At 38.6% G+C, this 12,966-nt stretch overlaps 1 long non-coding RNA gene across 1 annotated transcript; it reads right to left on the reverse strand.

Annotated features, from left to right (window-relative positions):
- Positions 1-52: 52 nt before the first annotated feature.
- Positions 53-4,931, reverse strand: LOC122208736. Its single transcript, XR_006197345.1, has 3 exons — positions 4,816-4,931; positions 4,469-4,546; positions 53-404 (listed from the first exon to the last, which is right to left on the reverse strand). It is a non-coding gene; the product is annotated as an uncharacterized LOC122208736 (long non-coding RNA).
- Positions 4,932-12,966: the final 8,035 nt, after the last annotated feature.

Raw genomic sequence — 12,966 nt, forward strand, 5'->3', positions numbered from 1 at the left:
TTTGAACACCTACTAATGGCCTTCCCATATTCCTTATGGTTCCTGAATTTCTTACCAGTATCAATTCTCTGATGTGTAGTTAGTTGGAAGTCACATACAAAACCTTTCTCATAGTTCTTGCATTCCCAGGCTTTGTCTTCAATGTAAGTTTTTTGATATGGAGTAAGAGATGGGTGCTGACTGAAAGTGTATACATTTTCATAGTTGAAAATAACTTGATTAAAAATTTTCTCACAAGATCCTTGTTTTTCATCAGTTTTTCTTTTCATTCCCAGTCATTTCTGTAACAGGAACACTCAAGTTCATGTTTTGTAAGACTTTCCAATATAAACTATTGGGGTGATTCTATTTCATAAACTTCCTCCTTCAGAGATAATTCCTTGGTTTACACCTAGATTCGTGGTCTGAAAGAAAGCATAATAGAAAACATTTGCTTCCCCCCCGCCCCCCGGAAGAAATGAAACTTTTATGGTATAAATAGGGGACTTAAATTAAAATTAATGTATATGAGATGTGAATGATTTATACAGTGATCAAATACACTCTTGGAATTTGATAAATGCACAAAGCACGTGAATTGATAGGAAGTCATACGGGATCATGAGATAACTAGGAAATTTTAAATGAATAGTTTTCAATTTTTGACACAAATTAAAACTACACAGATAATATTTTGCAACTGTACGAATGGCAAAAGTCTAAGTGTTTGACAGCATATTCTTTCAGGAAGCTATGGAGAAATGGACTCTCTCACTCATTACTAGCTGGATGACAAAATGGTACCCACCCCCCCCCCCCCCCCCGTGGGGGAGAATTCAGCAACATTTAGCCAAATTATATACTTACTTATCCTTTTATAAACCAACAATATGAATGACATGACTCAACTCTAAACATATACTGACATAAATTTTGGAAGATTTACTCACAATGCCCTTCAGTGCAGCACAATTTATAATAGCAATGACTGGAACTAACTCAAATGTCCATCCTTAGGTAACTGGTTGAAAAAACTATGGTGCATCTACTAAGTGGAGTATATTTTCCAACCATAAAAAGGAATGATGAAAATCTTCAGACCTCCCTGAAGTTATCTCCCGAATATATTGTTAAGTGAAAAAAGGAAGGTGGACTAAATTGTATATAGTATGCTGCCGTGAAAGTATTTTAAGATATACACATTGCTTTTATTTAGGAAAAAAATGGAAAGGTAAAGTCTTGCTGGGGGGGGGGGGGGGAGTGGGTGGGTGGGGGGTGGAGAACAGTGTGGAACAGACTGGGATAAAAGCTAGACTTCCCTGAATATACCCTATTTTATGGATTTGCCATTGAAATCTTGGAAATATTCCATATAATTATTTTAAAATGGAATTTTACATTTTAAAATGCTTATTTATTCGGGGACAGAGGACACATGCACAAGCAGGGGAGGAACAGAGGAAGAGGGAGAAAGAGAATCCTAAGCAGCCTCCATGTCCAGTGTGGAGGCTGATGTGGGACTCAATACCACAACTGGGAGAGCATGACCTGAGACAAAATTAAAGGTCAGATATTTAACTGACTGAGCCACCCAGATGGCTCCAAATTGAATTTTACAAAGACACCTCCAACTACCAAAAGCAAATTAGACAAATGATTTTAGTTTTATAATCAATTTTGGCATAATCTGAGTAGAACTATTGGTGATCATTTTAAAATTCAGTAATCTACCTGTGTGTCACCAGTGGATCATAACCCATACTTCTAACAAAGAAGCAAGGATGTGAGAACCTGCATGACTAGATACCAAGATGTGTACCACATTTAATCTCATTTCAAACCACATAGTGAAGGGAAAAACAATAGCCGTAATTGGGCACATAAGGGGCCCTGAAGGTACTTGCAATGTTCTATTTCTTAAACTACATAGTAGCAAGATGGGTCTTCACTGTGTTATTACTCAGACTGTGCAACTTGGTTTCAAAATTTTTATATGTATGAAAATGTTATGGGGTTGAATTGTGTCCACTACAAATTCATACGTTGATCTCCTTACCACCTACCCCCCTGTACTTCAGAATGTGACCTTTGTGAAAACAAAGTCATTGTAAACAGAATTAATTAAATTAAGACGAGATCATACTGGAGTAGGATGAGCCCCTAATGTAATATGACTAGTGTCCTTGCAAAGGGAATCTGGTAACACACACACACACACACACACACACACACACACACACACACAGAGACAGAGAGAGACAGAGAGAGAGAGAGAACATGTGAAGCTGAAGGCAAAGATCAAGGTGATGCAGGAAAAGACAAAGAATGCCAAAGATTGCCAGCAAGCCAATGGAAGCTAGGAGAGAAGCACAGAAAAGATTCTCTTTCACAACCCTGGCAAACAAATACAACATATTTCCCTAGAATCTTTAAAAAGGTTTTTTGAAAGGAAAAGATCTTTAAATACATTTTTGTGCCAAAAAGTAAGTGAGCACTTAAAAAATTATGTTAGCATGTCAGAAAGACTCAGAGCTAGCTTGAAGAGGCTCTGACTTGCCAAACCTGGGATGGTTTAAGCACTAAAATAATTAATGAATTATAAACCATTGCAAAGAGTACAAATCCAGGAGTCCACATCAGTGAGGAATAGAAACCAAAATAAATCTGATAGCTAGACAAATAGTGAAGATATTTCCATACAATAGAAAACAGACTGAGAAATACAGAGGGAGTGCTGGAACTGAAAAATGACTGGGGCGCCTGGGTGGTTCAGTCGGTTGAGCATCCGACTTCAGCTCAGGTCATGATCTCACAGTCCATGAGTTCGAGCCCCACGTCGGGCTCTGTGCTGACAGCTCAGAGCCTGGAGCCTGTTTCAGATTCTGTGTCTCCCTCTCTCTCTGAACCTCCCCATTCATGCTCTCTCTCTGTCTCAAAAATCAATAAAGGTTAAAAATAAATGACTATAGTGCAACCCTCATAGTTAAGACTGGTATAAGCAAGACCCATCAATGATGCTAAATCTAGTGGTGGGGGCATTTGATGAGGAATACAATTTTCATGGTGCCTTCCTATAGATGACTTCTTAGTTGCAGGAAAAAATAAAAACTATACAATAGAGAAGGTGGAGAGTATCGAAGCCAGGTAATCAAAATTAACATTATCAATGAGGGTCAGAAGCAAATCATATACTTTTAGATATGATGCCCTAAGAGGGACAAAATATCACATCTTTCGTACCCTGGCAGGAGAAACATAACTTGAACTTAATCATGAGATAATACAGAAAACCTAAATGAAGACCATTCTATTAAAATAAAGAAAGCGAGGCTCCTGGGTGGCTCAGTTGGTTAAGCGTCCAACTCTTGATTTTGGCTCAGGTTATGATTTCACAGTTGACGAGATCAAGCCCTGGGTTGAGTTCTGTGCTGCTCTTTATCCCAAATACTCTCTACAGAGGTGACTGCAATCACTCCCAATGCACGAGCTATCACATCTCTGTAGGGGCTGCAATGGACTGGATGTTTATATTCCCCCCAAATTCATATATTAAAATTCTAACCCCTCAGGTGACAGTATTAGGAGGGGGGGCTTTGGAAGGTGATTAGGTAGGTAATGCAGGCAGAACTCTTATGAATGGGATTAGTGTCCTTATAAAGGAGACCCCAGAGAGATTCCCCCTTCTGCTCAGGTTACAGTGAGATGATCAACTATGAGGAAGTAGACTCTCATCAGACACTAGATCTGTAGGCGCCTTGATCCTGAACTTCCCAGTCTCTGGAACTGTGAGAAATAAATTTGTGTTCATAAGCCACCAAGTCTCTGGTACTTTGTTATAGCAGCCCAAATGAAGTAAGACAGGGGCTTTCCACTTTCCCATCATTAGCCCTTTCTTCTGACTTCCCTATTTAACCCCTCTTGTAGTAGAGTCTACTTTAAAAAATATTATTTATGGACTTATTCATAGGTTCCTTAGTCCATAAACTTCTTAATAGCTTATAAGTCTTATAATCTTTCCATCACTTAACAATGCATCTTATGCAAATTATAAAATCAGTAACTGTTGATTAGAAGAATAAATGAATAAATACACACACAATAATGAAGTAAAAAGAAAACTGTTTCAGGGAAGAGAAGTCTCAAAAATTTTAAGAGATACTGATACACAAATCGAAATGCAAAAGAAAATGGGGAATTGTATTAGAATTGTATACAAAATAAATGTAGAAATTGGTCACTGAAAAGGTACAAGGATTATACTTCCCACTTTGAAGTGGGAAGGAAGCATGAAAGAGAATCATGGAAAGTGAGAGTTGGAGGTAAAGGTAAGGGACATTTGGACAGCTTGGTGCACAGGTCTTACTTTTCTTTACAGGTTTTGACTGTTGACGAAAACTTCCCAGAAAATATCTCGCAGAGGTCTTTCCTCTGTAAACAGCTGGGTTACATCCTTCAATGCCCTCTCCTTGCCTGACTATCCCACACTTACCTGGAGCAGGTCCCTTGTCAGCTTTCTGCCAATCATCCAGGGTTCTTTCCCTTGCTCCAGTATGGATACCATATCTGGCTTAGAAATGGAAAGAGAAATGGTATATAGTTTTGCTATGGGAAGCCCAGAATTCAAAACTAAAGAGGAAAGGTCATTATTTAGAGAAGATGGGGCTTCAGTCTCAGCTTTGGTAGAGCTGCACATTTTCAACTCTATAAAACTCAAGCTATCTCTTTGGGAACAGGGAAATGGAATATATAAGATATCTGAAAGAAGCTGAGAAATTCACAGTGAGAGGATCAAATATTCCAGAGGAAGACTGAATTTTTAGAGATAGGTTTGCTTACCAACTGAGATAAGGTTGTTATAGTTTTCCAAAATCACATTTCTGTACACATCCCTCTGATCAAAATCAAGGCATTCCCACTCCTCCTGAGTCAAGTCTATAGATACATCCTTAAACACCAATCCCTGAAAAAACAAATCAGTGTATTAAGGTTATAATAAAAGTAGATGCTTGAATTCACTTATTTTTAATGCACTTTTTAAATAAGTTTATTTATTTTGAGGGGGGGGGGGGGAGAGGCAAACAGAGGAGACAGAGAGAGAATCCCAAGCAGGCTCCCCACTGTCATTGCAGAGCCCAATGTGAGGCTCACACCCACGAACCGCAAGATCATGACCTAAGCCAAAGTCAAGAGTCAGATACTCAACCATCTGGTGCCCCTAAAAACAAATGCTTTGAAATGAGAGAAAAGAAAAAGGTGAAAATATGGGTGATAAAGACAGTGTTTACAGGAAAGGATAGATAGAATAAACAGGCTGGGTCTATCTATAAACATAAACCAGGGCGCCTGGGTGACTTGGTTGAGTGTCTGACTCTTGATTTCTGCTCAGATCATGTTCCCAGGGTCTTTGGAACCAGCCCCTGTGGTGGACTCTGCACTGGAGGTGGAGCCTGCTTGGGATTCTCTCTCTCCCCCACTATGCCATTCTCACCCCGGTTGCACTCCCTCTTTCTCTAAAAGTTTTAGGGGCACCTGGGTGGCTTAGTGGGTTAAATGACCGACTTCAGCTCAGGTCATGATCTCTCAGTGAGTGAGTTTGAGCCCAGAGTCTCGTAGGGCTCTGTGCTGACACCTCAGAGCCTGGAGCCTGCTTCAGATTCTGTGTCTCCCTCTCTCTCTCTGCCCCTCCCTGCCCCACTCGTGCTCTGTCTCTTTCTCTCAAAAATAAATAAACATTAAAAAAATAAAATAAGATAAAATAAAATAAAATAAAATAAAATAAAATAAAATAAAATAAGCCTTGAAAAAAGAAAAGTAAAAGTCCTGAGCACTGGTTGCCAATCAGAGGAGGCACCTAGGCAACACAGCTGAGTAGAGGGAATGGAAGGAAATGGCTAGAAGGACCTGAAAGAGATGCTCCTACCCAGAAAAGGTCAGGATAAAGAAGCCAAATGCTCACTGTGTTTCAGGAAGCAGAAAATTAGCATTACCTCACCTGGCTTTCAGTCTTGCAGCAAATGCCCAGTCCTCTTCAAGGCTCCCCTTCTGGAAAAGGGCAGAGTCCTGACACTGGAGGGCTGGCAGGGCAACGCCGGCCTCAGTTCCCAGAACAACCCGCAAAGGGTAGTCCTATACCCTGCTTCCCCATTGTCCGCTCTCTCCACTTCATACAAATATAGTCACAGGGATGGGAGAGAGAACCGACAAATTCCGCTCCAGCAGGCTCCAGCTGCAGCAGAACGACCTCTGGGCGGCTGGCAGTGTCTGGAGACACGGACGCAAATGCCCCCTACCCCGTGCCACCTTACTCCTGAGCATTCTTCTGTCTCCCCTACACCTGGGGACAGGACTCCTGGAGACAAGACCTGCAGGAGAAAAACCCACTTCAGTTAAGACCCTGAGCTGGAGACGCGCCCCAATTCAGGCCCCATATCAAAGACCCCGTGGCGCTTCTGTCCCTGAAAAGGCCATGGCTTCCAGAAGCACAGCTGACCAGAATCAGTCCCGGTAGTCCTCACACGTGAATCAATCTCCAGATGTTAACATCTCAACTTGCTAACACCGCGGCGACAAATGCACAAACTTACCTGATATAAGGCCTCCAATCGCAAGGCTACGCTTATGTCCATTCGAGCCTGTGAGCCTTTCAGACCCAAGAAGTCCGGCGCCAGAGTGTGAAGAAGGGATTGGAGCTTGGCAGATGCCACAGTAAACGGTCCCAACAAGGCCAAAGGCTGAAGCTCACTTTACCAAATAGCATCTTGCGCCTGCGCAACTCGGAGGCGTTTGGGAGGCCTGAACTACAATCTCCAGAATCCTTTGAGTGCACTACACCCTTGACAGCACCACCCGGGCTCTAACCGCCTGTGCCTAGGGCAGACTGCCCTCCTTGGTGAACCAGCACGGTGGGGTGGGTGGGTACCCTCCAGACTAGTGACCACTGCCTCAGTGGCAGAAGGGTGCCAATGCCCTTGGCTTACTTGATCCCACCTGGGGAATCATTACTCTGTTCAACAGACTTTGGAAACCAAAGTCAAAAAAGTTTAGTGACCACTAGAAAGTAGAAAAGGGTTACAGGGGCGCCTGGGTGGCTAAGGGGTTAAGTGTCTGACTCTTGATTTCCGCTCAGGTCATAATCTCAGTTAATGGGTTTGAGCCCCGCATTGGGCTCTATGCTGACAGCGTAGAGCCTTCTTGTGATTCTCATTCCTCTCTCTCCTCTGCTCTCATGCTCTCTCTCTCAAAATAAATAAACATTAAAAAAAAAAAAGAATTGCAACCCAAGTTTGATTTTTTAAATGGTTTAAGGTTTTTGTTGATGGTATAAAATTGGTTGACTAATTTTGCATATGCTAAATAAAATAAAAAATATACAAGGTGAAAAATGAACACCTTGTGCCCTTGTCCCCAGTATTGACACCCAAGATTCTCCAAGCAACCAGTGCATTCACCACTCTCACACCACAATATATATGTGGGTGTTTGTGTGTGTGTGCGTGTGAGTTCATATGTATAGATAAATATAAACTTCAACAAAAATATTAGCTTGTAATATACGCTTAAAATATTTGTAACTTCAGGAGCATCTGGGTTGGTTAAGTGCCCCACTCTTGATTTTGGCAGATCATGATCTCACCATTGTGATCTCACCGTGCTAGGTATGGAGCCTGCTTAAGATTTTCTCCCTCTTTCTGCCCCTCCTGCTGTACACTCTCTTTTTCTCTCAAAGTAAATAAAGTTTAAAAAATATTTTAATTTCATAGTAATACACATACTGCATTCTTTTAATTTGCTATATAGTCCATTGAATAGATGGATGATAATTTATATAACTAATTTATTACTGTAATTGATCCTCACTCCCTACCTCCCACCCTCTTCTTTTGCTATTACACCAGTGCCAAAAAATATATTCTTGTTTCTTGTGGATATGTTGAAAACAGCTGTTACATAAATTTCTCCATAAATTCTAGGGATATATGTACCTGTGTTTTAAGTTTTGATAGGTATTTGCTACTGCCCTCCTTTAGGTTATGCCAATTTAGCTGTCCAACAGCAACATGTATAGATCACCATGTTCCTACTCTGTGGCTAAAAGATTAGATACCAAATTTATTTTGTCAATCTGATAGGTAAAAACTACATTTCTAAATGATTTCTATCATATTGGGACAGGAGATAAAAATCTTTCCAAAGGAGCAAAATTCCTTTGCAGTGTCTCTTATGTGACGTACTTTTTCATACTCACTTGTTTTGTTAGATCGTTGTTTATATCTTCTCTTAATGATTTGTATTCCCTATTTTTGTTATTAAGCAATATAGACAGTTTTCTGTTTAAAAAATGTGCCGGTTTAGGAATTATATTTTTTCAATAGTGTTTCAAATATTTTTCCATGAAAAAGTAGACAAATATATTTTCCTACAATGACTTCATGGTTTTGAGTTAATTTCACATTATTATTTTCTTCCATGGTTTTATCTTATATTTTTTGTTCAATTCTTAAGTCAATTCTTAATCCATATCTTTGATGCATTTGCGTTTTATTTTGCTTTGAGCGTGGCATTAGGGATCCAATTTTTTTTCTCTCTCCCAGGTGGCTGTCCAATTACATAAGGCCATTTACTGTATAATCTATGTTTACAGACATGTCCATATTTTACACATGTCCTATAAATTGGTATATTCTCTAATATAACCACAATAAATACACTTAGGAAATTTAACAATGGATCACACAATATCATGATCTAACATATGGTACAATTCAAATTTCTCCCAATTATCCCAGCAATTATTTTATTTTACTTTAAGTTTAATTTATGTATTTTAAGTGATCTCTACACCCAATGTGGGGCTCAAACTCATGAACCCAAGATCAAGAGTTGCATGGTGTACTGACTGAGCCAGCCAGGCAACACCCCTGTCAGCTGTGCTGACAGCTCAGAGCCTGGAGCCTGCCTCAGATTCTGTGTCTCCCTCTCTCTTTGCCCCTCCCCACTTGTGCTTTCTCTCTCTATCAAAAATAAATAAAATATTAAAAAATTTAGGGGTGCCTGAGTGGCTCAATCGGTTAAGCGTCCGACTTTGGCTCAGGTCATGATCTCACAGTTCGTGAGTTCAAGCCCCACGTTGGGCTCTGGGCTGACAGCTCAGAGCCTGGAGCCCGCTTCAGATTCTGTGTCTCCTTCTGTCTGCCCCTCCGCTGCTTGCACTCTGTCTCTCATATTGTCTCAAAAATAAATAAACATTTTTTTAAAAATTTGAAAAATAAAGCATTTGTTGAAAAATCTAAATGCAACCAATGTATATATATGAACTAATACATTCAAATCTTCAAAATTTGTAACAATTCAAAGGATATTAAATGATCCAAAACAGCTTCATTATCATATACTATCTTTCCTATGTATTTGGATCTATAGCTGAACTTTTAAGTAGTTCTAGTGACCCATTACATTTTTACTGATAACTCTTAGTTATTAGAGTTATATCTTAATAGTTGATGGTTCTACTTATCCAATTCCTCTCCTCCTCCTTCAGAATTTTACTGGTTATTTTTCCATTTAGACTCTAGAACTAGCTCATGGTGTGCCTGGGTGGCTCAGTCAGCTAAGCGTCCAACTCCTGATTTCGGCTGAGGTCATGACCTCATGGATCACAAGATCCAGGCCCGCATGGGGTACTGTGCTGACAGTGCAAAGTCTGCTTGGAATCTTTCCCTCTCTCTCTGTCCCTCCCCTGCTCTCTTGCTCTCTCTCAAAAATGAATAAACTTTTTGAAAAAATAGAATTAGCTCAAATGTTTTAAAAAATTCCTGGGTATTTTTAATTGATATTGCATCACATTTGTAACCTAAGGAATTGTGATTTCTTAATGATATTAGTACTGCAATCCCAGATGTTATATCCATTGATTTTTCCATCTTCTGATTGCTTTGGTAATTTTTATTTTTTCCATAATGATTATGGATATTTCTATTTTTTTAAAATATAATTTATTGTCAAACTGGTTTCCATTCAACACCCTGTGCTCATCCCAAAAAGTGCCCTCCTCCCTGTCCATCACCCGCTTTCCCCTTCCCCCCACCCCCCATCTACCCTTAGTTTGTTCTCAGTCTTTAAGAGTCTCTTATGGTCTGCCTCCCTCCCTCTCTGTAACTTTTTTTTTCCCTTTTCCCTCCCCCATGGTCTTCTGTTAAGTTTCTCAAGATCCACATCTGAGTGAAAATATATGGTATTGGTGTTTCTCTTGGATATTTCTACTTAAGCTATGCCCTGACACATACCCGTGAAAATTTTGAGATAATAAATGTGTGTTGCTTTAAGCTGCCAACATTGTGGCAATTTGTTATGCAGCAATAGAAAAGGAATAAACCCTATTAGTGGTCATCCTTCCAAGTAGAAGGTGTTGATTCTAGTTCACAGTTGTTCCCAAATCCTCAGAACCACCTATATCATACCTCCTCAGAGATATCAGCACTAGCCAAGCTAAACCCCACTCTTAAGGCAGTCTGAATCCCAGATACATGGAAATTTCCTCTGTGCTCCTGTGGCATCTGTACCAGATTTCAAGTATTAATTATTGCAATACATGTCTAGATTTAGAGCTGTAAGTTCTGTAATTTTTCCCACCTCCCACATGTTTTGCTGTGTAGGATACTCAGTGTCCTTTATGTTCAAAGAAATTCTATTTTGTCAGTATTTCACCCTTAGCCAAATGTTGGTTTAAACATGCATTGGATCAAGAGTCAGATGTTCCTAAAATCCAATATTATTTTTTAATCACCCAGATAATGTGGGCAATAATATTATCAGCAATGTTTCATGCTGATACAAATTTTAGGATTCAACATAAGAGGTTGAATTAAAGGCATTATTTATTATATTTTTATGGTTCTTTTCTTCAGGATGGATGCATCTTGCGACCAAGGAGGAATGATGATGACTTCACTATATTCACTAGAGGTTTAAGATTTTTCTCCAATATTAAACTTAGGCAAATATACACCATAGTTTAGAGTTTTTTCATAAATAATAAAATGGCCAAAGGAAAAAATAATTTTGACAATGGATTATATTTACTGAGTATGTTACAGCCTTAATTATAAATATTTGTGTAAATTAACTCATTTGATCCTTACCAAACCCAAGTATGCTAGTGAATATAGCCATGCCCACTTTACATAAAGTATACTAATACATATAAATATGTTTTTAATATAAATACATTGAAATGGAAATAATTAAAAAAATTTAAAATGTCCCCACATTACATTTGGGCAAAATCATTAGGAAAAACTCTGCAAGGATAAGTAACATGGAGGGGAAGAGAGAAAAATAGCATAGCATAGTATGGTCAAAAGGGAAGCCAGCTTACTCTGTCATGTTTAAAATATGTACATGTTAGGGGCACCTGGGTGGCTCAGTTGGTTAAGTGTCTGACTTCAGCTCAGGTCATGATCTCACACTCCGTGAGTTCGAGCCCCACGTCGGGCTCTGGGCTGACAGCTCAGAGCCTGGAGCCTGCTTCAGATTCTGTGTCTCCCTCTCTCTCTCTCTCTGCTCCTCCCCCACTTGCACTCTCTCTCTCATTCTTAAAAATAAACATTAAAAAAATTAAAATATGTACATGTTAAAAGGTATGCATGGATTATTTCAACAATGAAAAGCAGACAAGCAAATACAATATGCCAAGTAGGATGCTACATGTGACATTCCTTATAAACACAAAAAGTGGAGTTAATCACAGTATTTAGCCATAGATGTTTGGTAAAAATGATGGTACAGTCATATATATTAACATTATTAATACACTTAATCACATGGAATGTTCTGTATGACATATCTTGTCATTAAAAAGGCAATTTATGAGACAATTTGAGTAATGTGATTACATTTGCTTTTAAAAATTTATGAAAAGATCTGTTCCAACAATGTGACAATAGTTATAGTCCCTTGGGAGGATTAAAGGTAAATTTATTGGCTTCTTTGTAGAATTAAAAAATTTAGAAAAAATTATCACAACAAAATATCACTTTTATAAAATAAAAATATTAATTTATATATACAAATAATGATATCATTTTATCAATATTAAAATATATATCTTAAAGTGATGATATTTTAAATAAAATGGTACAGATGTAAAGATATGCAGGTAAAAATTTATTTTAAAAAGATCAATTGAAGAGTTCCCAAATTGGATGTTGGGGTATAAAAAGACTGTCATTAAATACAAGCTTATAACACTAAGAATATAAAATATCATGAAACTGTGCATAAATAGCATCAAGAAATAGGTACTGAATAAGTTGCACTGAAATAAGAATTTTGGTGATGGAGTGCCTGGGTTGCTCAGTCAGTTAAGCGTCTGACTTTGGCTCAGGTCATGATCTCGCAGTTCATGAGTTCAAGCTCTGCATTGGATTCTGTGCTGACAGCTCAGAGCCTGGAGCCTGCTTCAGATTCCATCTCTCTCTGTCTCTCTCTGCCCCTCCCCCACTCACACTCTATCTCTCTCTCTCAAAAATAAATAAACATTTTAAAAATTAAAAAAAAAGAATTTTGGTGAGAACAAAATAAATTCAAATTTTTAATGTACAACTTATAATAATATAGTATTTTATCTATGCATAAACCAAACAAATTATAGCTATATAAAAAACAAAGTTGATTTAACGTATTTTAAAATATGAAAAAATACAACAAAAAAGATTTTTTACCTTCTCCACTCAAGATTAGAAAGTTTTAAAAATTGGGGCACCTGGGTGGCTCAGTTGGTTAAGTGTCCAACTTCAGCTCAGTTCATGATCTCATAGTTCACAGGTTTAAGCCCCACATCAAGCTGTGCTGACAGCTCAGAGCCTGGAGCCTGCTTCGGATTCTGTGTCCCTCTCTCTCTCTTGCCCCTCCCCTGCTCATGTTCTGTCTCTGTCCCTCTCTATCAAAAATAAACAAACATTTAAAAAAATTAAAATAAACAACAAAGTT

The sequence above is a fragment of the Panthera leo genome, chromosome E2, assembly GCF_018350215.1.
Source record: "Panthera leo isolate Ple1 chromosome E2, P.leo_Ple1_pat1.1, whole genome shotgun sequence".
NCBI lineage: Eukaryota > Metazoa > Chordata > Mammalia > Carnivora > Felidae > Panthera > Panthera leo.